Consider the following 24,908-nt stretch of genomic DNA (forward strand, 5'->3'; position numbering starts at 1 on the left):
GGAAGATCCCCTGGAGAAGGGAATGGCTACTGACTCCAGGATTCTTGCCTGGAGAATTCCATGGACAGAGCAGCCTGGCAGGCTATAGTCCATGGGGTTGCAAAGAGCTGGACATGATTGAGTGACTAACACTCTCACTTTCACAGGTGTAATATTCTGCACTATATATATTATATTTTCTAATATCAAATGGATGTTTAAATGAAGTAGTGCCAAGTTCCATCTTTGAATATTTTCTTTACCTCTGGATGGTCAACCTTTCAACCTGTCCTCTAGTTCTAATGCTCATGTCACTTAGGCCACCCCACCTCCAAAGTTCCTACCTGTATCCCCTAATGAAGAGTTCCACTGTGTACAATTCTGGGACCCTCAAGTGGTATGTATGTTGCTCTTTGTAGTGCCTTGATATACGTTTCATTCTCCTGATTCCCTATGAATGCCCAGGGCAAAAGGTGGATACTTGAAATGTTTTCAAAAAAGGAATGGTGAACTCACCTAGCCCATCTTAAAATTACTGTCAGTTTTTCCGCCAGAGAAGCTTCTTGCTCTCCTCCATGCTGTTTTGAAGATAAAGATTTACTCCATTCATCCCTTGGCAGCTCTCCCAATGAAAGTGTGAATCCCTCTCCATGATGGCCCACCACCACGGACACAATCTAGTTAATATACCATGTTATAATTATTGATGAGGGAATGACCTGCCATTAAGAACTGTAGACTCCACCCCTTTTACAAGCCATTGGAAAGCACAGCAACCCACCCCAGTATTCTTGCCTGGAGAATCCCACAGACAGAGGAGCCTAGCAGGCTACAGTCCAGAGGGTCACAAAGAGTCCAGCATAACTGAAGTGACTTAGCACCCTCAACATTCCAGCCTTTATTCCACCAGACAAATTGACCATTTAATGCATGAAATTATTTCTTGACCTTTATGTCATACAAAACAGCTGGAAGAATGTCTAAGTTTACAACCACAAGACAAGATGACAAATCAGGTACAATTTTTTTGTTGTTGTTTTTGAAGAAAATGTTTAAAATTCTAAGCAAAAAAGGTTTGGGGAATGTCATTGTCAGAGAAGCAGCAGAGAATGCATTTATCCGAGCTATCATCAGGGCAGAGCTCCTTAGGGAGGCTGGCGTGGAGTCAAGTTTTTGATAAAGGAATACACGTGGCTTTGTAGACAAGGATTAGAAGGTTATTCTGAGCAAAATGTAGAGCCATTCCTTGACAGGAAAGAGAAAATAAATAAAAAGGTGGCAAGGGTGAATGGTTTCTCTTTACCCCTTGAATCTCTCATTGTCCACCTGACAAATCATATCTATCCCACTTTCCAAAGCTCCCTTCAAGGCTTAGGAAAACAACTGAAATCCAGTCACATTATTGTATCTGTCACAGAATGAGTCTCCTGTTTTCCTCAAGATGTATCTTGCAGTTGATGCAAAATTTAATTTAATCATGACCTGACTGGTTGGAAAGCGTGTATACATCATACTTCATGGGAATGCATATCACGTTTGCTAACCTGTTCCACATTAAACCATTTCACACACAGGTTCTAGGACAGGCAAGGCTTTGTTTCTGAGGATTTATGGATTCCTGATGATGTGTGTTTGGGCAAGATACTCATTGTCTCTATGTCTCCATTTTCTGCTTTGTAAAATAAAGGTAATTAAGCTTACTTTCAGAGTGTTGTGAGGATTAAACGAGATCATGTCTGGGCATCATTTTGCACAGTGTTTGGCACATAGCTATAAATAGGTGGTATCTTTCATTATTGTTAATTTTCTAATTAACATGCATGAATTATGAATGCAGGAAATACAATGGTGGATTCATATTTCCAACACCAGTTATTGCTGACTATGGAAAAACTACTCAAATGTCTTGACTTCTTACAGGAGAAAGGGGAAGATCAGAATACACAGTCTGCATATGGAGAAATAGGTGTGGGAATCATCTAATATGGTGAAATGTTTACATTTCCAGAAGGTTCCTCAATAATTTTATGATTATAAACCTGGAATTAGGTCACTCAGTGTTTAATAAGTACCCACTAAATAATAGTACTTTTGTTTCAAGAAAAAGTTTTTAAATTTTAACACCTTAACTCTGCTACCCTTACAGTGTGTGCAGATTTTTGATGACTGTTCCAAAGGATCTTGTTTCTCAGATGCTTCTGGATCAGTCCTTGACCCAAAGAAAGAATTATTACTGCTCAGCAAAGTTTGATATAGGAAAAATATTTGGACAGTTTGTGCTTCATTAATCCAAGTTTGGTTTGTTAAATCCCCAAGCATTGCTTTACAAGTCTTCAGATTAAAAATTAATTACAACAATTATCAACAAATATAAAAAGTCAAGAAAATAATGAACACCCATCTGTCTGCTTGGCTTTCAAGAGCATAGCACAATGGCAACAAATAAAAATTACCATCTTTTATAGGGCATTCTAAAAGTCATCTATCACAGATACTCATTCTTAATCCTTTGATGCAAACCATATAAATTTCTTCTTTGAAAAAAAGAAATTTTTACCTCTTCACACAATGCAGTCTTATCTCTTAAGCAGAAATAGGTCATGTAAATGCAAAATTATACCTGACACTGAAATTTTCAAAATGGTTGGTTACTGTTCAGTCCCTATTTGCCGATATCCTGTCCACAAAGGCAAGCGAAAGATTTTTCACCGGTTACTTCCATTATAGTTAAACTTTTCAGACATTTTGACTGTAGGTAAGTCATCATGCATATGCGAGCATGGAAAGAAGAAACTTGTTACAGTTATTTACATAAGATTAATTACAGTTATATTTAAATGGTCATTTGCTTACATAAAGTCATAACATTTTCTACAAACAACTGCTGTTTTCAAACATGTTTTATCTCTAACCGTCATACTGACACATTTATCATACAAAGAAAAATAATGAATATTTAATTTGCCTTTAAATAAAATGAAACAATCAATAGTATAAGATGTAACTGAATAAGTAACTCTTTTATGGTCAGAGGGAAAAAAATAAGAATTCTCAAATTGATAATTAAATGGTTTTGTGTTTATTCCCAAGTTATTTTGCTTCCCCAAAAGGAATCTTCTGAATAGTAAAGAGATATAATTAATGAAAAGGGAAACTAATAAATATGTCAGAAACAATTTACTGTTGGTTTGTATGTATTCCAAATGCCTCTACAGGAATGCAAATTAAACTTCAAAATTGGGTTATTAAGTTAAAAAAAAAAAAAGACTGTCCTCACAATTATGGAAAAAATTATCTCTGGTTGCTAATATCTAGATTTCTAGGTTTTAAAACAAAAATTGCTTTTTTTTTTAAATGAATGATTAGTGTAATAGTCAAGTGGCTAAATATGTATAATTTTGTTGTGTTTCACATATAGGTCTTTTAACTCAATGACTTTATAAGGAATATGACTTATGTTGAAGTTTGAAAATTAAATAGCACAGTGTTAACACCTAGTAGAAAAAAAAAAGCAATAGTCAGAAGGGAAACTAGATACTTGGAAGACTCCTGCTAATATGTAACCACAGCTTGGATAAAGTATAGCAAATATACTTTTTAATCAATTGTTATGTTCGCTAAGCATAAGTGAAGTTTCAAAACAGAGGAAAAGTACCCAGCTGAAAATAGAGCTGAAAACAGTAGCAGTAGAAGTAAATGGAGCAGGGAATGTTAAGGAGGATTTACTTTGAGGGAGATGCCTCAATCAGCACTACCATCCAAGGAACATGTCTCCTAACACTGGCATGAGTGGAGCAAAACTTGAATCTCTTGCATTATTCATAAAATCACTGAAGGGAGTTAAGTGATCCCAGGTTAGTACTGACCCTGGATCTTGCAAAACTACAAACCTTCTGTAGAGTAAAATCTCCCATTTATGTCTTCAGATTTCCTGCAGAGTAGGTTCAATAAGATACGTATCCACAATGAAAATTCAATAGTAATCAGAAGTAAGCAAGAGTTGACAAATGAGGATCAACAACAGAAATGAAGACAAACATGATAGCCAACTACCTAGTTCAGAATCCAGAATTATCAGATACGAAAAACAAATTCCCTATGTGTGAAATATTTAAAGAAATAAAGACACAATGAAAGAGAAGAAATGAGAAATTATCAAAGACATTTTAAAAATAGAACTTTCAGAAATAACAAATATGGATAAAACCTTACCTGAAAGGAATAAACAACAGATTAGAAATAGCTGTGGATAATTCATAAACTGGTAAATTGATCACTAGTAAAAAAGAGAAAGCAGAACAATGAGAAGGAAAATATGAAAAAGGTTAAAAGACACAAAGTAGATAATAAGAAGGTCCAAAATACATGATCAGATTCCCAGATGGAGAACCCTGAATCATTAACATTTTTTTTTTATGATGTGAGATTTGGAAAGTTCCTGAAGAGTACATATATATTTAAACAATATATTCTTTAGCAATAACTTATAAATGTGGGAAAGTTTTTTAAAATAAAAAGTTAAGGAGTTTGGCAATAAAGAACAACAGAAAAAGTTGGATAGATAATATCACACAGTATTCTCAGTCACTGATTTAGTAGTGTCCAACAACAGACACATTCAAGTTGCCATAGCTTCTGAAAACAAATATTTTTTATGAAGAAACGCCAGAAATGGTATTCCATAACACACTTTCCCAGCCTACTGAATCTCCTCTGGAGAGTTTAAAAGACAAGGACACATAAAACTCTCTGGGATCTTCTAAATAGGAGCCTTCACTTCTTTAACCGTGACCCACAGTACCGCAGTAATAAAGAAATACATTTTATATCATAAAATACATATGCATGTATGATATTACTATGTGATATTATCTATAAAACCTTTTCTATTGCTCTTCATTGTCAAACTACTACTGAAAGACTGTTGTAAAAAGCTTCAGCAATATGCTTGATTTCTAAGAGGAAACACGATCTTTCAGAATTGTATGTCACAGAAATAAAGTGATGTATATAATTTCAAAAAAATAAGTAAAGAAGTAATAAAATTTAGCAGTTGGCTAGAATATGGGAGGATAGAACAGAATACAGAAGGTCTAGAGTTTAAAATAAAAGAACACACAATGATTCAATGGCATTAGTGATAGATCTTAAGTTGGATAATAAATTACTGTAAGTACATTTTGATATTATTATATAATAAATTATTATATAAAATTATCAAAATTAAATAAGAACAATTTAAAAGAATACAAACAACATAAACAAAGCCTCAATAAACTAAAGGAAAATCAATTCATAGTAATGTTTTTCTAGTAATTTCAACAGTGTTGGAAAAATAAGTAAATTTCTTTATTAACATTTTCTAAAAGACACCAAACAAGTTTTGAGAAGCTCATATCACTGTGGTACACATATATACTATGTGTATAAAAGCTTACATATTTTTTCATGAGATTTTTAAAGGAATTACAAATAAATTACTAATTAAAAATATCCTAAAGAATATATGACTTTGCAATGGATTTTTACCTTATGAGTTATGAAATACCTTTCATAAGATCACTGAATATAAATAGTATAGAAATATGAAGTAGCATAGGAAATCTAAGTTAGCAGGTAATTTGATGATTATTTAAAAAAAAAAAAAAAGAACAGTCCCTTGCTTTGAATAAAATGTTTCTATTTTTACTAGTTGCTGATATCTGGAAAGATCATATTGTAAGATAAATTCCACAAAATTTTAGAAAAACACAAACATTACTTTAAAAGTTAAAATGGTCAATGAAATATAATAATTAAACTAATAGTCTGTAAATGACAAAAAAATCAAAGTACATTAGGATGCAACACAGATGCACAATCTCTTGTGCATGCATGCTAAGTCACTTCAGTCATGTCTGACTCTTTGCGACCCTATGAACTATTGTAACCCTCCGAGCTCCTCTGCCCATGGGATTCTCCAAGCAAAAATACTGGAGTGGGTTGCCATGCCCTCGTCCAGGGGACCTTCCCCACCCAGGGATTGGGTGCACATCTCCGGGCACCTCCTGCATTGGCAGGCAGGCTCTTTACCACTAGTTCACCTCAGAAGCCCTCACAGTCTCTTAGGTACCAAGAATGACTTCAGAAGAACAAATCAGTAATACTGTACTCATACCATACAATGACAACAAGAAAAACACAAATTCAAATAAAACAAATGCAGGTCAGCGATACTCTGGACTTGCATTTTCTAATAGTAGGTCTACTTCTATAGTGCATCTTCAGGCTTTGGTAAACCAGTCCTTTATTCCTTTGTTATGAAAAAGCACCCCAAACTAAGTTTGTTCTCCTGTAACAAATACTAAATCTAATTTCTTTTATTGTAATTCTGTCTTTGTGCTGTTCTTTTATTTTGTAGACAGGAGCATTTTATGTATGCCTCTTCTTCAGCTTTTGAAAGACTGAGCCTCTGGGTGAGACAGTTGCCCCCTTGCCAGATTCACTTCAATTAAGAATTGCAGTGCCTTCTGCCTGCAAGTTTGCTATGTGAAAAAAACAGAGGCAATATAATGTAACTAACAGGGGATATCTTAATTTATATAGACACTGAGAGTGTACTAGAGAGAGAACAGACTGGAGTAAGGAAATTTTGAAAAAGACATCACTTTTTTTAGTACAGTACACAAAATTATCTTTCATGCAAGGTTATACTTATGGTGCAAGATATCTCCGAAGTATAAAATAGAAAACACAGTAGAAAATCAGAATCAATTAAACAAGAGTTAAGCAAGAAAATTTTAAGTTCTGTTTCAAAACATAATAAAAGTGTTTACATTTTCAGTATTTTCAAATGTTTTCAGTGTGCTTTAATGAACTTTATCTTACCTGGGTGGGGAGAAAAAAAAAAAAAAGAGCAGATGATTCCTCTCAGTTATATTTTTGATAACGCATCATAACAGACACTCTATTTTTGAGGAAAGGGATATATTAAAGCTCAAATATTTAAATATTCAGAGGCATGCTTTAATTTTTACAGGAAGAAAGGAGAATGGATGGTAATGGTATTTTTATTGCCAAGACAGAGAAAGCATGAGGGAAGATTGATTTGGGAGAGAAGAGCAAGATGAACTATTGCAGGATGTGAAATTGAAGGCTACTTCCTCCCCGACGTCTCGGGTGGAGGAACACCAGAAAGAACAGCCTCACAACGGGCACCCGCTGCCCTTGCTAACGTGGGCTCCATGTGCTTCTGTAAAAATGGCTATGTGTCAAACAGTAGAGAAATGTAATCATTATTTTTAGAAATTTTTAGACATTTTCCATTTCCTAGCTGACTATCATAATTTATTTCCCACAGGGTTGTTCATCATCCATAAAAATTGTGTAGGATTTGTGAAGCAATCTTGAGTTTATACCCTCTGGGATATTTTAGTGTAGAACTAGAAGAAGCCTAGAGTGATTTTATTTTATTTTTTTTTTTCATTCAACCTGGAGAAGAAAACTATCTGTTGATGAATTGTACTGAAGGCTCTCAGTACAGAATCACAATTGCAAGGGCTTTATTTTTCTCTCTCTTGAAAGTTTAATATCTGGAGGTCATTACGTAGTTTAGGGGCTATGCAATTAGACTATGGTGTTCAAGAAAGGCTTGTCCTCACCACAAGGGAAATGAGTAGAGGGGCTTGGGGGTGTTGCCTAGAGGAATGCAGCTGAGAAGAGATATTATTTTTGCCGTCCTGTGTTGTATATTCTGTCAGAAGTATCCCTCAGTGCTTTGCCTGGAGAAAGCCCAAAATGGATGTGAGACCTGGGATTACAAATCAACCGCCATTGCTGCTGAAGTCTGAGTTTGGATTCATATGCCTGGGAAGAAGTTCGTGTAGCCATTGTGTGAAATGCTGAACCTCAGAAAACCCGGTGGTTATGACAGGTTTTTCTCTTCCCTTGGAACTGGTATTCATAGAATCTTAAATAATTTACATTGGAAGAGTTAGACTACCTCCATGCATTATCAACTGACCAGTTATTTTTTAGAGTACTTGACAAATTGCTTTTTAACCAGGTGCAAAAGTAAAAAGCAAAATGAAGACAAAACAGAACAAAACAATGGCAGCTGAATGAGCCATCTGAATATTTTCCAATTTTTAAATTTTCTAATTTTTCTCTATGCAATTTTTTTTCCACAGAAAATTGGAATCTATCTAATTCAGACAGATTCTCCCAATTTAAGTACTTTTATTCATACATACCTCACCCACGTAGTCCCAGAGCTTTAATACAACAGAGAGAGGACAGAGTAAACAGACTTGGGTTTGGCTCTTATTAGCTGGGTCACTTGGGATGATAATTTATTCCTCTGAGCCTCAATTTTCTTATTTATAGTGTAGGATAGTAAATAATAGAGGCTAGACACTTAACAACTGAATGTGGCATATGTCATGAACTAAAAGTTGGTATATACAATGTTTTTGATTCAAAATCAGTTTACTCTATTACATGTCTTACTAAGATACCCTCTTAAAATCCTAAGTATCCTATGAATAAAAAAGAAAAACAACAGGTGGCTAAAGACAAAGATACATACAGCTGATTGGGTGGTATATGGCTTAGAGTGGCATTATGTTGTTAATTTTAGCATTAATTGCATGGTTAGGGTACCTAATGTTATTGTGTACATAGTCTTCTAAGTGTTCAGTATGAATTAAATCAACAAATTCTCAAAATAATCCTAGGGGATCAGATGGATATCTTTTTTTCACAAATGAGCAAACGGAAGCACCAAAAGATGAAATGACTTTCCCTAAATCATACAGCTAGTAAGCTGGGATTCCAACTTAGCTAGCTGCCTACAGTCTCACAGTTACTATGCCCCACTGCCTCTCCATATATTTTTTCCCAGTAAAAATTATCTGTATATCTGGATGTTGTACATATTGAATAATCACACTTTTGGTGTGAGGATTAGGGTTAGATCAAAGATGAAATCTTGTCCTAATATTGTGCCATGCTATGACACAATCTATCATAAGCCACTTGTATTTCCTTTTCATTTTCTAGAAAACACCACATTTTAATGAACTTAAGGGATCTATCACACACCTATCTTCTTATTACGAAACTTGGAAATTCCCTGGATAGTTCAATACAAAGAATATAGCATTAATACAAATTCCTAGTAGTGGAAACAGATGTTTTGAGAAAAGCAAAAGTTGAACTGTTTCCCTAAGTCTTCGTGAGCTGTGTAAAATTCCCGAGAGGCCCTGAATAAAGATCATTCTAATTTTGAATTAAAAGCCTACAAGGAGAGTTTTTAATCTCAGAAGAAAATACCAGCAGATTCATCTACAGACTTCAGGGAAGAATAGAGATTGCCTAGGTCACGAGTATAAACAGTTTTCTTCATACATTTCAGTTGTCAGTGGCTATGTTGAACAGCAAGCTGGGGCTGTATTTGGCTCACTGGGAAGAATGCAACACTTACTTGGTGACCCATGTCTTAGATGCAGAATTTAGGGAATGGCAGCACAGATGTCAGGCTTCACTGGTGGCTCAGATGGTGAAGAACCTGCCTGCAGTCTTCTGTTTCATAGGAAGCTGGACGTGACCGAGTGACTAACACTTCCACTCTTTCATTTCAGTGCAGGTGTCGTATTTTTGCCATCCTTACTAGAGTCAATTCCTTTCTTTACTACTTCTTCTCCCCTCTTTCCAGCCATCCTCCTCGCAAACAGACACATGCATACACATACATGGTCACACACACATACACAAACACACTCAGTACTTACACCACCAGAAGGAGATCCTTCAAATGAAATCCTGGGCTGACCTTCAGACTCAAACTTCTGTGCTTCACTTAATTTCTAACGTGGGGTCAGCTAATGCTTAGCAGCCACCTTTATCAGCATATAAAAAGTAATACTGATATTGAGCCAAGAAGATTGACAATGTACTTTCCTGATATTAAAAGCTTACAATCAACTTGTTTCTGTTGAAGTCCTTTAGGCATGAATAATACCTCTCTGAGCTTACAGGAAGTCATGCTAGTTTTGCATGAACAACATCAAGTAATGTTGAGTTTAATGGACTGATGACTGGGGACCTGGGGGATAGGATGAAGGAAACAGGAGGGAAAAGGGTGGGAAGGTGCTGAACCCATTTTGGAGAAAGGAAGATAGGAAGAATTGTTGTGTACAGAAATGTGAGAGGGAATACTCAGAGTAGGATGGACATACTACGTGGAAAAAAGAAATATGTTAGGAGAGACTTAGTGACCAGTATTGTTTTACGCAATGACTGTCCTGTGTGTGACTATATACACATGTGACTAAATGCACATATGTAGTTTGTATTTAAAGTCTAATGGGCACACACACACACATGACAGAAGAGGGAAACACTGAGGAAGTCAAGATCAATTTTCTCTCATTATTATATGAATATATCAACTTTTTCAAGGCAAGCCATTGGTTCCTCTTTTCTTGTTTCAGGAAGAAAAGGAAACAAGGCTGTCAGTGGTCTGTCTTGGGAACACCACTTAATAAGCTCCTCCCAGTGCAGACCAAGCTCCCCAGAGCGAGTACAAATGGCTTTTATTAAAGCCCCCTTCTAAAGAGGCACCATGAGAACCATGCAATAAAACTTCTGAATGGCCTTTGAGTCACCATTCATAAAAGGAGAATAACAATTTGATAGTCTTTTCTATGGCTTAGTGCCATCGTTTAAAAAATGGGAAACTGGTCTTAGCAAATGCCCCTGGGTTGAGAGATAAGTAGTAAAATCATCAATGGCCTCAGGAACTAATGAAGCTAAACCAAAACTAAATTATTAATGCTACTGTAGTATGACTCTGTTCTGGCTCTTGAACAGAGCTGTTCAATGGACTGGAGAGAACAGTGGCTACATTTTAGGCAACAGAAACCCAGGTGGTACCTTGTTTTTATGTCATATTTTCCACTTCAAACATTTTTTGGGGGTTTCACAATTGGGATGGGGCATTATGCTAACATTTCAACCAACGTTAAGCATCCCTGAAAAGGCTAATTCGGCTTACACTAAGTGGAAATGAAATCAAACCAAATGAAATCACCTTGACACAATCCAACAGAACATTCTGACCTTGGACAATTGGCCTAGTAATAGCATAATAATCATCTTGCAAAAGCAGGACAATCAGTTACTGGCTGTTGTTAGTCCTGCTTTTTCTAAGCTCTGTTTATAGGATACAAAATGCGAGGAAGATTGGACAATTATCTGTCTGATTTGATCAGGGTAGGCAGCCAAACCAGCTAATTCAGCAGGGAAATAGAACCCTGACTAGCTACACTGATCAAATCAAGAGAATAACTGCCAGATCTCCCCTTTACTTTATGCCGAGTAGATGCTGCCTTGGGGAATGGCTTACATTCAAAGGCTCTGACTGTTTGAAGTCCCCCCAAAGTCTGTTAATTGGAGCTCTTTGGATTCTTTGGACAGTTAAAGTTGCATAGCTTGGCTGGGTTGGCTAATCAGTTCTCAGACACCATAAATTCAGCCCCCTTAAAATGGTGGGGAAAGAAAAGACCTTCATAATAAAAATTATAATTACAATAGCATGATTTTCCTGCTAAAAAGGAAGTAAAACGAACTTGTGTGTAGGATAGCCAGCTATTCTTTCATTTGGCAAACCAGCCAGGAAACGTAGAGATGGATATTTCAGTTCAGAAGAGTGCTTCAGGCCTGAATCCTACAGGCACAGGGTCACATGATAGCTTCTTTGATCAGACACCAAGTTTTATTAATGTCAACAGTGAATAGACGAAACAACAGTTTTGATGCTATAGTCTAATTTTATCCCCCCAAAATTAATCTGGCAAGTTTTTTAGGGACATATAAGTTTTTTTTTTTTTTCTCTAAGAAATTATCTCCTTTATAAAATAAGGAGAAGCTAGAATGAGGTGATAGTGCTGGCTAACTCTCAACAAAGCTAAAGGAAGAAGGTGTTTGGGGTTAATAAAACTAACAGAATCCAACACAGGTGGTTACTCGAAGGGCTATGTGTTTAATTTATTTTTAAGAATGGTTCATTCAAGCCAAAACATAAATTCCTAACAAAATTGGTTAGATCCTTCTGTTGCAAATATGTGGATTGTTACTCCAAGTTCCTTCTCTCACTATCTCTCCATCATGTGTTCAATTTTATGTCCTCACTTCTCTTACCCTGAGTTATGTTACCACCACCAAAAGTCTCCATGCCCACAAGATTCTTAAGACAAAAGAATGGGAAACTCTGACAAAATCCTTCCTGGATGATTGCCAATGGAAATAGTGCCCCTGAAGAAACATGAACTACTATTCTGTATTCCTTCTTTGAAGGCTAAGTTATAACTGAATCAGCTCCCATAAAACAGCAAAGTCAAACAACAATGAGTATTTATTCATTTGCAATCACTGTCTTCTAAGGCATATGGGACCAAATCAATTTCATCCAGAATGTGGAAAACATATAGACAAAAAAAAAAAAAAAAGGAAAACTTTATTTAAAAAAATTTTTGGCCACACCACATGTGGGATTTTAGTTCCCCGACCAGGGATGGAACCATGTCCCCTGCATCAGAAGCAAGGAGTCTTAACCACTGGACCACCAGAGAAGCCCCCAGAAGGTAACAACTTTAGAAAAAGATCACTTGCCAGAGTGAATTGGGAATTCCCTGGTGGTCCAATGTTTAGGACTTGGTGATTCCTCTGAGGTGGCCCAGATTTGATCCCTGGTCAGACAACTAAGATCCATCAACATATAGAGTGCAGCCAGAAAAAATTAACTATTCATTTTACAAAAGTTTATTGAACAACTGTTATAAATCTGCATTGTTTTTAAGCATATGAAGGATGGAAACAAAAGTAAAATATTATAATTGCCGATAAACCACTTAATAGTTAAATATTTTCATTTATTTAATATGACAACCCAATATGAAATGATGATTATTTTTTTCATAAGTCAGAAATTTGCAGCTTAGAGAAATTAAGTGACTTGAACAAAGTTGCTCAACTAATTGGTAAGAAATGCAGCCTGACTTCAAGGAATCTCACAAAGAATTAACTAACCATGCAACTAGTAAAACTATGCCACCAGGGAATGTGCCTTGATGAGTGACTGGCATGAAGTTAACAGCATAAATTTCAGAGGCAGGAAAAAAAAATCAAGAAATATTTTATGGAAAAGGTGGGACCTGAAGACAGCTGACAGGAATGACTGGTAATTGGATAAGCAGAAAAGTGGCAGGGAACATTTCAGTTAAGGGAAATACTGTGAGTGTTCTGACTGATTCGGAATTTAAAATGTTGGAGGTGGATTTGAAAAATTTGGGAACAGACTGCAAACGGAATAACGGGTGAAAGAGTTTGTGCTTCAACACCTAGGTGGTGGGTAGGTGTTAAAAGTTTTAGGTAGGGAATGGACATGAAAATAGTTTGGAGAAAGGTTAATTTGTCAATAGATGCAATATGTTTTTTTAAAAAGAAAGAGATTTGAGGCAGAGGCATTTTAGGAAAAGGTAGGATATAGCCTTAGTTCACTCAAGTTGCTCTAACAAAACACCATAGGTTGGGTGACATGGTGGTATTTATTTCTCACAGCTGTGGAACTTAGGGAGCCCAAGATTAACTCAGTGTCTGGTGAAAGCCCACTTCCTGGTTTACAGATGAACATCTTTTTTATCAAAACCTCCACCTGGTGAAAGGGATGATGGGGTTTCTGGGATCTCTTTCCTAAGGGCACTGATGCCACTCATGAGGCGTGGATATCTACCCTCATGGGGACTTCCCAGGTGGCTCAGTGGTAAAGAATCCACTTGCCAATGCAGGAGATGCAGGAGATATGGGTTTGATCCCTGTGTCTGGAAGATCTCATGCAAGAGGAAATGGCAACCCATTCCAGTATTCTTGCCTGGAAAAATTCCATGGACAGAGGAGCCTGGTGGGCTACAGTCCATGGGATTGCAAAGAGTTGGACATGACTGACCATGCACCACCCTCATGAACTAATCATCTCCCCCCAAAACACTTCCAAATATCACATTTGGAATTAGAATTAAGCATATGAATTTTGAGGAGACACAAAACTTCAGTCTATAACACTCTGCTCCCAGCCTTCAAAATTCACGTCCATCTCACATGTCATCAACTCAAAAACCTAAGTCTACAACCTCACCTAAAGATTGAAATCAGATATGAGTGAATTCAAGGCATGATGCATCTTCAGGCAAATTCTATTCCAGTTGTGAATCTGTTAAACATGTTATATGTTTCTGAAATACAATGGTGATAGAGGCATTTAGACATTGTTATTTTAAAAGGAAGAAATAGGAAAGGAGTACCACCAAGCAAGTCCCAAGCCCAATGGGACAACTTCCATTAGACCTTAAGTCTCAAGAATGCAGTCAACTCTTAAATAACATGGGTTTGAAATGTGCAGGTCCACTTATACATTGATTTTTTTTCCCCAATAAATATGTACTACAGTACTACATGTTCTGAGGCTGGATGAATGTGCAAATGTGGACTCATACATACCAAGGGCTGACTGTAAAGTTGTACCTGGGTTTTCTACTGTGAAATAGAGGAAATTTGGGGGTGTGGAGGAGGTTGGCGCTCTTAACCTTGGTGGTGTTGTTCAGGGAAAACTGTAATTCTCTTTGTCTATATGCTTTGCCCTCCAGGCCCCCTAGAATGGGAGTTCTGCCTTTCACATCCACTAGTGGGCAGGCCGGCACCCATGGTTTGAGTGGTTGGGTAGCAATTCTCTCCCTGGTCCCGGAGCTCTCCAGGGTTGGAGTCCTGAGCCCATGCATGTGCTAAGAGGCTTTGTCCTTTGAAATCTTGGTGGGAACAGTCATTTTCCCACAACTCAGCCTAGATGCATTCCAGCCCACTGGAGCCACAACTAGTGTAGCCAAGGAAGGCAGCGATGGAGTGTCCAGTGTGAAGAAACACAGGCAGGATGCACCGAGGTCCCCACGGGCACCAGTGGCCCCATGCATTCTGGATTCATTATGGGAGGCAGCTCTGACAATCTCTGAATTGCCTTTGGGATTATTCTCCTATTGTTTTTCTCAATAACTCCTGGCTTCTGTTGAGATGGTTGATTAATCTCCTTATCAAATGGTCATATGGCCACACACCTGTTTCTCTCTCAGTCTTTCTTATTTTTTTCTATAGGGATAGGCTAAGAATTTTCAAAATCTTCAAATTCTGCTTCTCTTTTGATTCACAATTTGGTCTTTAAATAATTTCTCTCTTCTCACATTTTACCAAAAGCTTCCAGGTTAAATCAGGATGGTTGTTCACGTTGCTTAGACGTTTCTCCAGCCAAGTATCCAGTTTCATCACTCAAGTTCTACCTTCCACAAACACCAGACACAAACCAAGTTCAGCCAAGTTCCTTGTCACTTAATAACAAGAATTACCCTTCCCCAGTTTCCAACAAAACACTCCTCATTTCCACCTAAGACCTTGTCGGAATGACCTTCACCATCTATAATTCTACTAACATTCTCTCTTGTTATGAGCCTCTTAGCACATAACAACTGAGGCTTTCTCCACATCTCTTTCTTTCTTTTCTTTCTGAACACTCACCAGAATCACCTTTAACTCCCAACTCACTCACAACAATGTGAACTTTTTCTAGTGTGCACCTCAAAACTCCTCCAGCCTCTACTAGTCACACAGTTCCAAAGCTGCTTCTACACTTTCAGATATTTGTTCCAACACCATCCTACTCTTGGTGCTCATCTCTGTGTTGCCCATTAGGGCTGTGTAACAAAATGCCATACAAAATACCATTGACTGGGTGACTCGTAAACAACAGAAAGTTATTTCTCACAGGTCTGGAAGCTGGGAAGTCCAGGATCGAGGTGTCAGAAGATTCAGTGTCTGGTGAGAATCTGCTTCCTGGTTCCATAGACTTGTCTTTTTACGCTTAAGTAACATCACATGGCAAAAAACAAGGGAGTTCTCTGAGGTCTCTCTCATTAAATGGAGCCCTCAAGACCGAATCACCTCTCAAAGGTTCTACCTCCAAATGGGATTAGATTTCAGCATATGAATTTTGAAAGAGACACAAGCTTTCAGTCCATAGCAAATATATTTCCCTAAAATAATAGAGATTGCCCAGCAGGCTTCTTTTAGCAGCAATGAGGAGTCAAGGGGAATAATTCAAGCTGCCTAACAGCAGAAGAATTATATAGCCAGGAGTCCATTTTATGAGAATATTTTACCTATTACATAATAGTTCATAAAAGAAGCAGAAGGTTTTAAAGTCTTCAGAAATTCATATGTGGGAAAGCAGTATTCATCAGTAAAGGCTGTAGAAGAAGAGACAGATAAGGAAAAAATGAAAAACTGCAACACGTATGATGGTATAAATAGTGACTGAGGGAGGCATGACAAAAGCTTGAATGTGAAAACTCCACAGAAGCAGGAGAGTCATTTTGTCAGAAGAAGTCTAATACTAGGAAATAAAGGTGGAAGACACGGGCTCCTATAAGCATGTTATCATATTTTCATAATTTAAAAAAATAATTTTTTTTTTTTTAAAGGAGGGACACACGGGACAGCAGGGAATGTGACCTGACCAACCGAGCTATCGGAAGACGGAGTAGGCTCCCAAGGGAAGCTGTGGAAATTTCATCAGTCAGGACATTTGAGGCGAGTTTGAACAAGGCAATAAAACATCTGCTGTGAGAGCAGTTTGCATCTGCATGAAAAGGACAGGATGGTCAAGTGGATCATTTTCACCTCTCATGTATTTGACTTCGCATTAAGTTAAATCAAAAATCAAAATGACACTGGCCTTGGTGACAACGTTTTTCACATCTCCCAGAAGGTAGAGAGCTATCTTGTACACATATACTACTTTTTGCAATCCCCATAAATGCAGTTTCAATTTGTATATCCTTTTAAAAGCTTCAAGCAGCCTCTCCCTTATCCTATTAGGCTCAACAGTTGACCTTGCCATCTATTTCAAGGAAAAAATTAAGGAGAAAATAAAAATCATCTCTCTCTGTTTTGCTCCGTCTCTTTCTCTCACACACACATGCTTTGCTTCCTTCTCACGGTATACTCTATTGGTTAGTTATCCAATTGTCAGTTTCCACCTTGTCCACGCTTATAGAACCTATGTTTTTTTGGGTGTTAGGCAGTCTTTGTGCTCGGGTAGGAGTGCACATCCTACCACCTCAGTCAGTAAGTCAGAAGTAGTGTATGCTATAGTCATCCAAATTCTTCTTGTCAAGGATAGGTTTAGTAAAGGGCATGTGTCACACTTCTGGCCAACGAGATATTAGTAGTAATCTGTTAGGAATATCCAGCAATGTTCTCCTCACTCTTCAAAAAGGCACAGCTCTCATTCACAGTAAACTATTTGTGTTATGCTCACCAAAATCTACCTGATGCAAAACCACTGACCTCTTTTCATTCTTTATCCAAGTTGACATCTTAGAGAATTAGACCTTTTTTCCACCCCCTCTTTCAATACTTCTTTCTTCATTATCTTGTGTTTTTTTTTTGTTTTTTGTTTTTTTGGTTCTGTATCTCAGAATCTTTTATGATTTCCTTTTCCTCTGTTAACTCTATATGTTGTTGTTACCAGATTTCATTCTTTTTCATTATGCCCTTCTTTTCCCTTTACATAATTTCTTAATGAGAGCACCTACGGTTCCCTGGCTTTATTGGTGATTACATTACCATCCATTCTTTCTTAAGTTCTGGATCCACATTTCCTGATGTATACTAGACAATTTCCTTGTGGATTTCATGGAAATAACTCATTCAGGACTGTCTAAAATCTCGGTCCAAATCGGATCTTCTTAATGATATCTCTAGGATAATTTCACCATCTTCATAAACTGGAAATTCTGGATTTATTTCAGATTTCTCTCTCTCTCTCAAATCCTCACTCTAACTAATCATCAAATTCTTTGAATTCCATGAATTCTAGCCCTAAATGTTTTTTGAATCATTTCAATTTGTGCTGCTCTATTTTAGTTGAGACCTGTATTTTCAACATTAAAAAAATGTGCTCTAGCGAATTTCCTGGTGGTCCAGCGGTTATGACTCCATCCTCTCACCGCCAAGGGCCTGGGTTTGGTCCCTAGTTGGAGGAACTAAAGTCCCAGAAGCCACAATCATGGCATAATAATAATAATAATGGGCTCTAAAGTGATAGATTCAGGATGTTCAAGGTTCTGATAATGTTACTGAGACACAATTCCATGGGAAGTCTAACTAACACTGATACTATTAAGATCATCTCAATCACGGTACAATCTGGAATGGTGATCCTTTACCCTAAGAACCAGAAATCCTCAGTATGGTAAAGCAGGATCTTTTGTTTGATAGCTATTTCTTCACACAGCACTCTGAAATGATCATAGTCACAATTTTCACTATCTCATTCCTCAATTAATCAAGATGAGGAGGCATATGTTAACCAGCAGCTGTTTTCTGTGAATAAAGCAATAAAGCTCTTTTGTTCGTACAACACCCTCCCTTCCTGCTGGTGTGCCTTTTCTACATCATAGGCCACAAAATAATCTTTAAAGAAATAAAAACATATTCTCTTGTGTAAAGAAAAGAAAAAAATCACTGAGTGCGTCTTCCTTTTTTATGCCATATACATATGCCAAGAAGTGGTTCATGTTGTGAATGTCAGTGGCATCACCAAATGATACATTTTAACAGGCTTGGAAGAATATCCTATTTTATCTAGAATGGTCAGGTAACATTTTAATTAAAACTCAAAGAGAAGAAAAGAATTCTAAGTAGAATGAACATAAAGAGTAAGGCACTGAAGTAGGGTTGCATGCTCAGTCACTTCAGTCGAGTCTGACTCTTTGTGACCCCATGGACTGTAGCCCTTCAGGCTCCTCTGTCCATGGGATTCTCCAAGCAAGACTACTGGAGTAGGTTGCCATGCCCCCATCCAGGGGGATCTTCCCGATTCAGGGATTGAATCCCTCTCCTGAATTGCATCGCAGGTGGATTCTTTACCGCTGAGCCACTGGGGGAAGTAGAGATAATCTTGTTCAAAAAACAGGAAGAAGATCAGCATGCCCACAGTACACCCTGGAGGAAGGGCAGGATAGAAGTCTGGGCAGGATAACAAGGGCTGGCTCCTCTAGAGTCTTTTGGCAAAAGTAAGATGAGGGTGCTTCAATGAAAGTGTATCTCATGGATGTGGCATGGTGCAATTTGCATTTGAAAAGGATCATTCTAGCTGCTTTGTAAAGTATAGACTTCATGGAGAATAAAAAAGCACCAGAGAAACAGTTAAGTATAACAACCTAGAAAACAGGTTATGAGAGCTCAGATTAAGGTCAAAGGAGCAGAGGATTAGATTTAGGAAAATTCTTTTTAAAGACACATTTGACAAATCATGTGGAGTTTAGGCAAAGAGCTACATCAACGACATTTTCTAGTTTTTAATCTCATGTCTCGAATTTCATTTTAATTTCAAACAAAACCTTAATTTCAGTGTTTTAACTCTAATTTATCATCTTCTTTCCCAGACAGTTCCTCCTCCTGTGGTCTCATTTGTAGGAATTGGCATTTCTATGGATCCATTTACTCAGGCCAGAAAGTTGAGATCTGTCCCTGACAAGGCATATCATCTCAGCTTTGTCTCTTGCTATTATCCCACCTCCAAACATAATCAGTTACCAAGTTCTGTCATCCCAACTTCTAAAACATATTGAATCTGTCCATTCCTCCTTATTCCTCCTAAAAACACTATAGTCCAAACCACAACTCTTTACTGGGAATTTATAGCAGTTAAGTAATTTACCTACATCTGTTCTTCATCTGCATATATTTATCATATAGTCCCCAGGATGATCTTGTAAAAAAATAAAATGAATGCCAACTATCTTTTAAAACCCTTCAATGACATCCAAGTGTTCTTGAGATAAGGTCCAAAATCTTTTAAGTGATGTTCAAGATCACTTAAAGTGATGTTCAAGATCACTTAAAGTGATGTACAGGATCTAACTCCTGTGCACCTCTCTGGCCCCTGCCTCTTACATGTCTCCTTCCCAGTCCCAGTGTTCCGGCCACACAGACCATGAGGCACACTCCTTCCTGTCTCAGGCCATTCGCATGTAGTGTCCCAACTGCCTGCCCCTACACTTCACTAATCACATTCTCCCTTAAGTTCCCAGGATAAATGTTATTTCTACAGGGAAGAAATTGCTCTCACATGTTCTCATAGCAGTCTGTACTCTTATCGTACTATTAAAAATGGCAGTTACCTTTGTGAATAGCTGTTGAGTACTAGTGTGTCTCCCAATATACTGTAAATCCTGTGAGAAAAGGAATATGTCTTATTTTTTTCTCTATTCAGTCATTCCTTCCTCTCCTTCTTTAATAACTGTTTCTATTAAATATATAACAATACTGACTTTTAAGTAAAGTGAAAGTCATCATATATTTTTAGCACCAGAATAATATGGTCCAATGTGCATAATAGAAACACAGTTCTTTTTGCTCTGTGGAGAATGATCTAATAAGCTATAGGAAATGTAATGAGGAAATTAGAGATAAGTGAGGAGGTAGGAAGGAAGGGGCAGAGAATGGGTATAGAAAGAGTACAAGAAAGGTGTAGGTAGCAGTGAGAAGTGATGGTTATGCAATATTTTTAATGATGATCTCACTTTCCCACTGAAATCTGGCCCTGAAGGAAAGTAGGGAGATGAGGAAGTAGCTTAAAAGGGTGAGGTATCAAAGTTGTAAAGATAAAGCATGTTAGAGCATGTTTTCCATAGTTTTTAGGAATAACCTATAGGGAGTGAAAAGTTGATGAGGTCGAAATCAAAGAGGATAATTTAAAAAGCAAGTTCATTAAGCAGGTAAGACAGGATGGGGCTCAGAGTACAGGTGAAGGAATCTGTCTTTAACAAAGTGAGTGGTACAAATGTCCCTGTACATGGGGAAAAGGAGATGGTAGTTGCAAGTTAAGTCTGGACCTAGAGAAACACAGTCATTTGCATCTGATGGCTTCAGATTTCTCAATTAAGTATATGTGAAGTTACCAGATGAGAATTAGAAGGTATAGGTTAAGGAGCTCTGAGAAGAAAATATAGTTATTTCTGAGAGAGGACAGTAAGCCCATTCAAGAATCATATTCTGAATTAGCGTTGAGTGACTCTTTAAGGACTGTGGACATGAATTTAGAGTGAAACTTAATAGCAGATGATTTTTTTTTTCCAGAAATATTTTGCTGATTAGATGTAGGTATAGACAGGAAGGTAGGTAAGCACATTCGGGGCTATAGACTAGAAGGTGAGTAGGATAAGGACAGAGGATGACCAAGTCGAGAGTATCCTATTAAGATGTCTTCATATTGATGGTAGTAGAAATGAAAGCGGGAAAATGCTAAAAAGATCAGTGGACCAGAAGTTTGGATGAGATCAAAGAACTGTTACATTGTTGCATGGAGAAAACGAGCAAATTGATCTGGACAGTGACTGTCCCGAGATGACACTGCCAGACTGGGCTGTTTGATATTAAAATTTAGAGGTGGTTCAATTTTTTACAATGACACGATGCAGAGTGTGACAAAGGAGGAGGCACAATGGATGAGAGGTGGATGGAAATGTGCAGTGGGCAGGGCGTTCGATAGATCATCCATTCACATGTTGGAATTATGAGGCAATGGTAACCACTGGAGACATGAGAACGACTGAGCCAGGATCAAAAGTTTCCAGTGAACGAGGAATATCACAAGTCTGATACCTTGAGAGAAAGAAGAATGGGAATATAGCCATATGGCATGTGCATCAAGGAGAGAAGCAGATTTGCTTTGTTACTGTTTTGATGTCACATTTTTAAAGAGAGCAGAGTCTGAAATTGAAGAACACCAACAAGTAAATAAAACCGACCTGGATTCTACTTTCGTGATGCTTACAGAATAGTAAGGGGGAAAGTTATATATTGAATAATTAAATAAATATAAAATTAGAAACTCTGACAAATGCTCTGAAGAAACAGTACTGGCCACTGTGAGAGCATGAAACACAGTGAAAAACTAACCTGTGGGGTGAGGGTAAGACCTGAGCAGAGACCTGAAGGACAAGTGGGAGCTAACAAGACAAAGGAAAGGTAACAGCACAAAACTAGAGTTTTTAAAGATAGGTATGCTGGGAGGGATTGGGGCAGGAGGAGAAGGGGATAACAGAGGATGAGATGGCCGGATGGCATCACCGACTTGATGGACGTGAGTCTGAGTGAACTCCGGGATTTGGTGATGGACAGGGAGGCCTGGCGTGCTGTGATTCATGGGGTCACAAAGAGTCGGACACGACTGAGCGACTGAACTGAACTGAACTGATGACAGGAAAACAAAAAGTCGGAAGAAAAAACGGGGAAATTTTGAGTGTTGAAAGTGACAGACATGGTGGATCAAAGAGAGAGCTGAAGAATGAGGAGAAAATGAATTGGTCTGGGGACTAGGAATAATGTTGAGTTTAAAGAGAGGCCATGTAGAGAGAAAGCAAGTGAGGGAACCCTTGGAGAGGTTGTAGTCAGAGAGCAGGAGAGATCCCTTCAGAAGTATGACAGCTAAACATCTTCAGGAAATCAAGAACGTATCCACGTGTGGGTCATGTGGATGAAGTCATCAGATGGATAAAGGTCTCCATTGGTGAATCTGTTAGAAATAATATCCTACTTGAGATGCCAGAGTTCCCAGTAAATTTGGATGACTTAGTGTAAAATTACAGCAAAAAGAAGGGACAGAAAGAAGTGTTCTGTATGAGGGTTAAGGAATATGTCTGGACAAAAAGCATAAATTGTATGAACTCTGAATCTCAGTTTTACCACATGGAAAACAGGAATAATAACCTTAAAAAAAAAAAAAAACAGGGAAACAAAACAACTCTTTACTCAGAACTCTTATTTGTGGGCAAGAGTCAAGATGATATGAGCATCTTCTTAGGTATGTTAAGATGATGTGTGGATGTTTTCCTTTCTTTGTTTTCTATGGTCATTTTCTTTGCCAGGTTCTTGTAGGAGGTGAGGACATTTTGAAAGTTGGAAGTCAAAATCCAGAGCGGAGAATGGGTTCCCTTTCAGGCTGCATGAGGGTTTATATATCTGATCACCTAATAACTCCCGAATAATATTCTGAATAGCTATTCGAAGGAGAGTTAAAATATGCAACACCTAACAGAGGACCCAGCATATGGCAGAGCATAAAGACAGTTATATAAATGGTCGTATTAATACTTATATTAGTAAGAGTTGCCAGGTATATTATTGATTATTTAAAGAGATTTCCATTTTATTCAGCAGCCTAATATATGTAGTATCACTGTAATTATGTGTATATGAATAAAGAGGGCAGCATCAGGAAGAGTGTTTGGCATGAAAATGCTTTAAGTTTTAAAGACATGGTGAATTACAGAAGCAGGGCTGACGGTACAATGGGGGTGGGAAAAGGAGGAACCTCGACTCCTTTGACAGCGCCCCTCCAAAAGGTTTTAGGAGGCTCATCAATGAACAAGTATCATAATTTTCCAGTTGAGGACACTAAAGCACAAAGAGGCTTTGCACAAAGTCACAGAACAACTCCACAGCAAAGGCAAGACCAGAGACCCATGGCCATGGTCTCCCACTTCACTGTTGTGTGCCCTGGACCACTGAGTCATCCTGGTGGCACAGATGGTAAACACCCTGCCTGCAATGTAAGAGACCCAGGTTCAATCTCTGGGTCAGGAAGGCCCCTGGAGAAGGAAATGGCAACCCATTCCAGTGTTCTTATTCTATGGACAGAGGAGCCTGGCAGCTTTAGTCCATGGGGTCACAAAGAGTTAGGCACAACTGAACAACTAACATATGTCTCTAATATAACTCCGTAGTCCTTGGATATGGTGTCTTTGTTAATTCTTCTCTGAGGAATTCAAATAGACATTCCTGGGTCCAGAGGTCCAGTTAACACTGTGTGTCACATTGTTCTTTTTTTATGAGTTGTATAAAAAGGTGGCTAGAAGATGACTTGGGAGACCACACTCCAGAGAGATCATAAATGTGTCAAGCCCCTACGTATTCCTCAGCCCTGGCTTCCTTGCCCCCTGGCCCCACAGTATGGCTCTTGGAGCCCCAGAGTTACTTCTGGATGAAGCAACCATGGATACAAGCTCTTGCCCCTCACCTAGACTCCTAGAAGCCCGAGCTGGGTGGGGCAGCCATAATTCACAGGGTCGCTGTAAGAGGGGACAGCTGGCCCATAAGGGAGCATTTGGGCTCTTATTTGGAAGCCCTCTTAAGGCTGAGAATAGTGATGCTCCAAAGGCAGTGTGCGTTCCTCCTGTCTGGAATATCCTTAGCTATTATCACAATGAGTATAGCACTTTAGGGGGTAACCCACTGATACAGTCGAGCTTGACTCTAAAATGGACAGTAATGAACTGCAGCAGCTGTAGTTCTCTAAATCAAAGATTCCTAGCCCCAGCAAGGGAATGGGAAGGGTTGTACATCCGCTCTGTAAGTAGATTCTTTGCCAGGCAGCCTGCCTACTACCTTAAAAGTAAAATCCTATTATAACCATGAAACCCCACAGTGAGGGGCAGAGACAGGCAACCATCACAAAGCAACTTGGGCAAATTCCTGGGACGCCAGGCCACTACGCAGGGCTTTCAGGGACAATAATTATTCCATCTACTGAATATCTTGAAAGGCACTAAAAAAAAACAGGTCACAGCAGAAACCCTTGGCAGGCACTGTTGCACTCTTGGGCCATCCCTGAGTGCCAGTCAGAACAACAAAGCCCTGGAACAACAAAATCCTGCAGAAATTCCCACCTTTTTAATCCAGCTAAAGAAATACATAGATTGGACAACAAAAGCAGTTTTTGGTAGACCTAAGCAGATTTTTAAAAAATTGTCGTAGTTTTCACTACATGTATAAAACAATCG

Source organism: Bos mutus, chromosome 21 (assembly GCF_027580195.1).
Source record: "Bos mutus isolate GX-2022 chromosome 21, NWIPB_WYAK_1.1, whole genome shotgun sequence".
Taxonomy (NCBI): Eukaryota; Metazoa; Chordata; class Mammalia; order Artiodactyla; family Bovidae; genus Bos; species Bos mutus.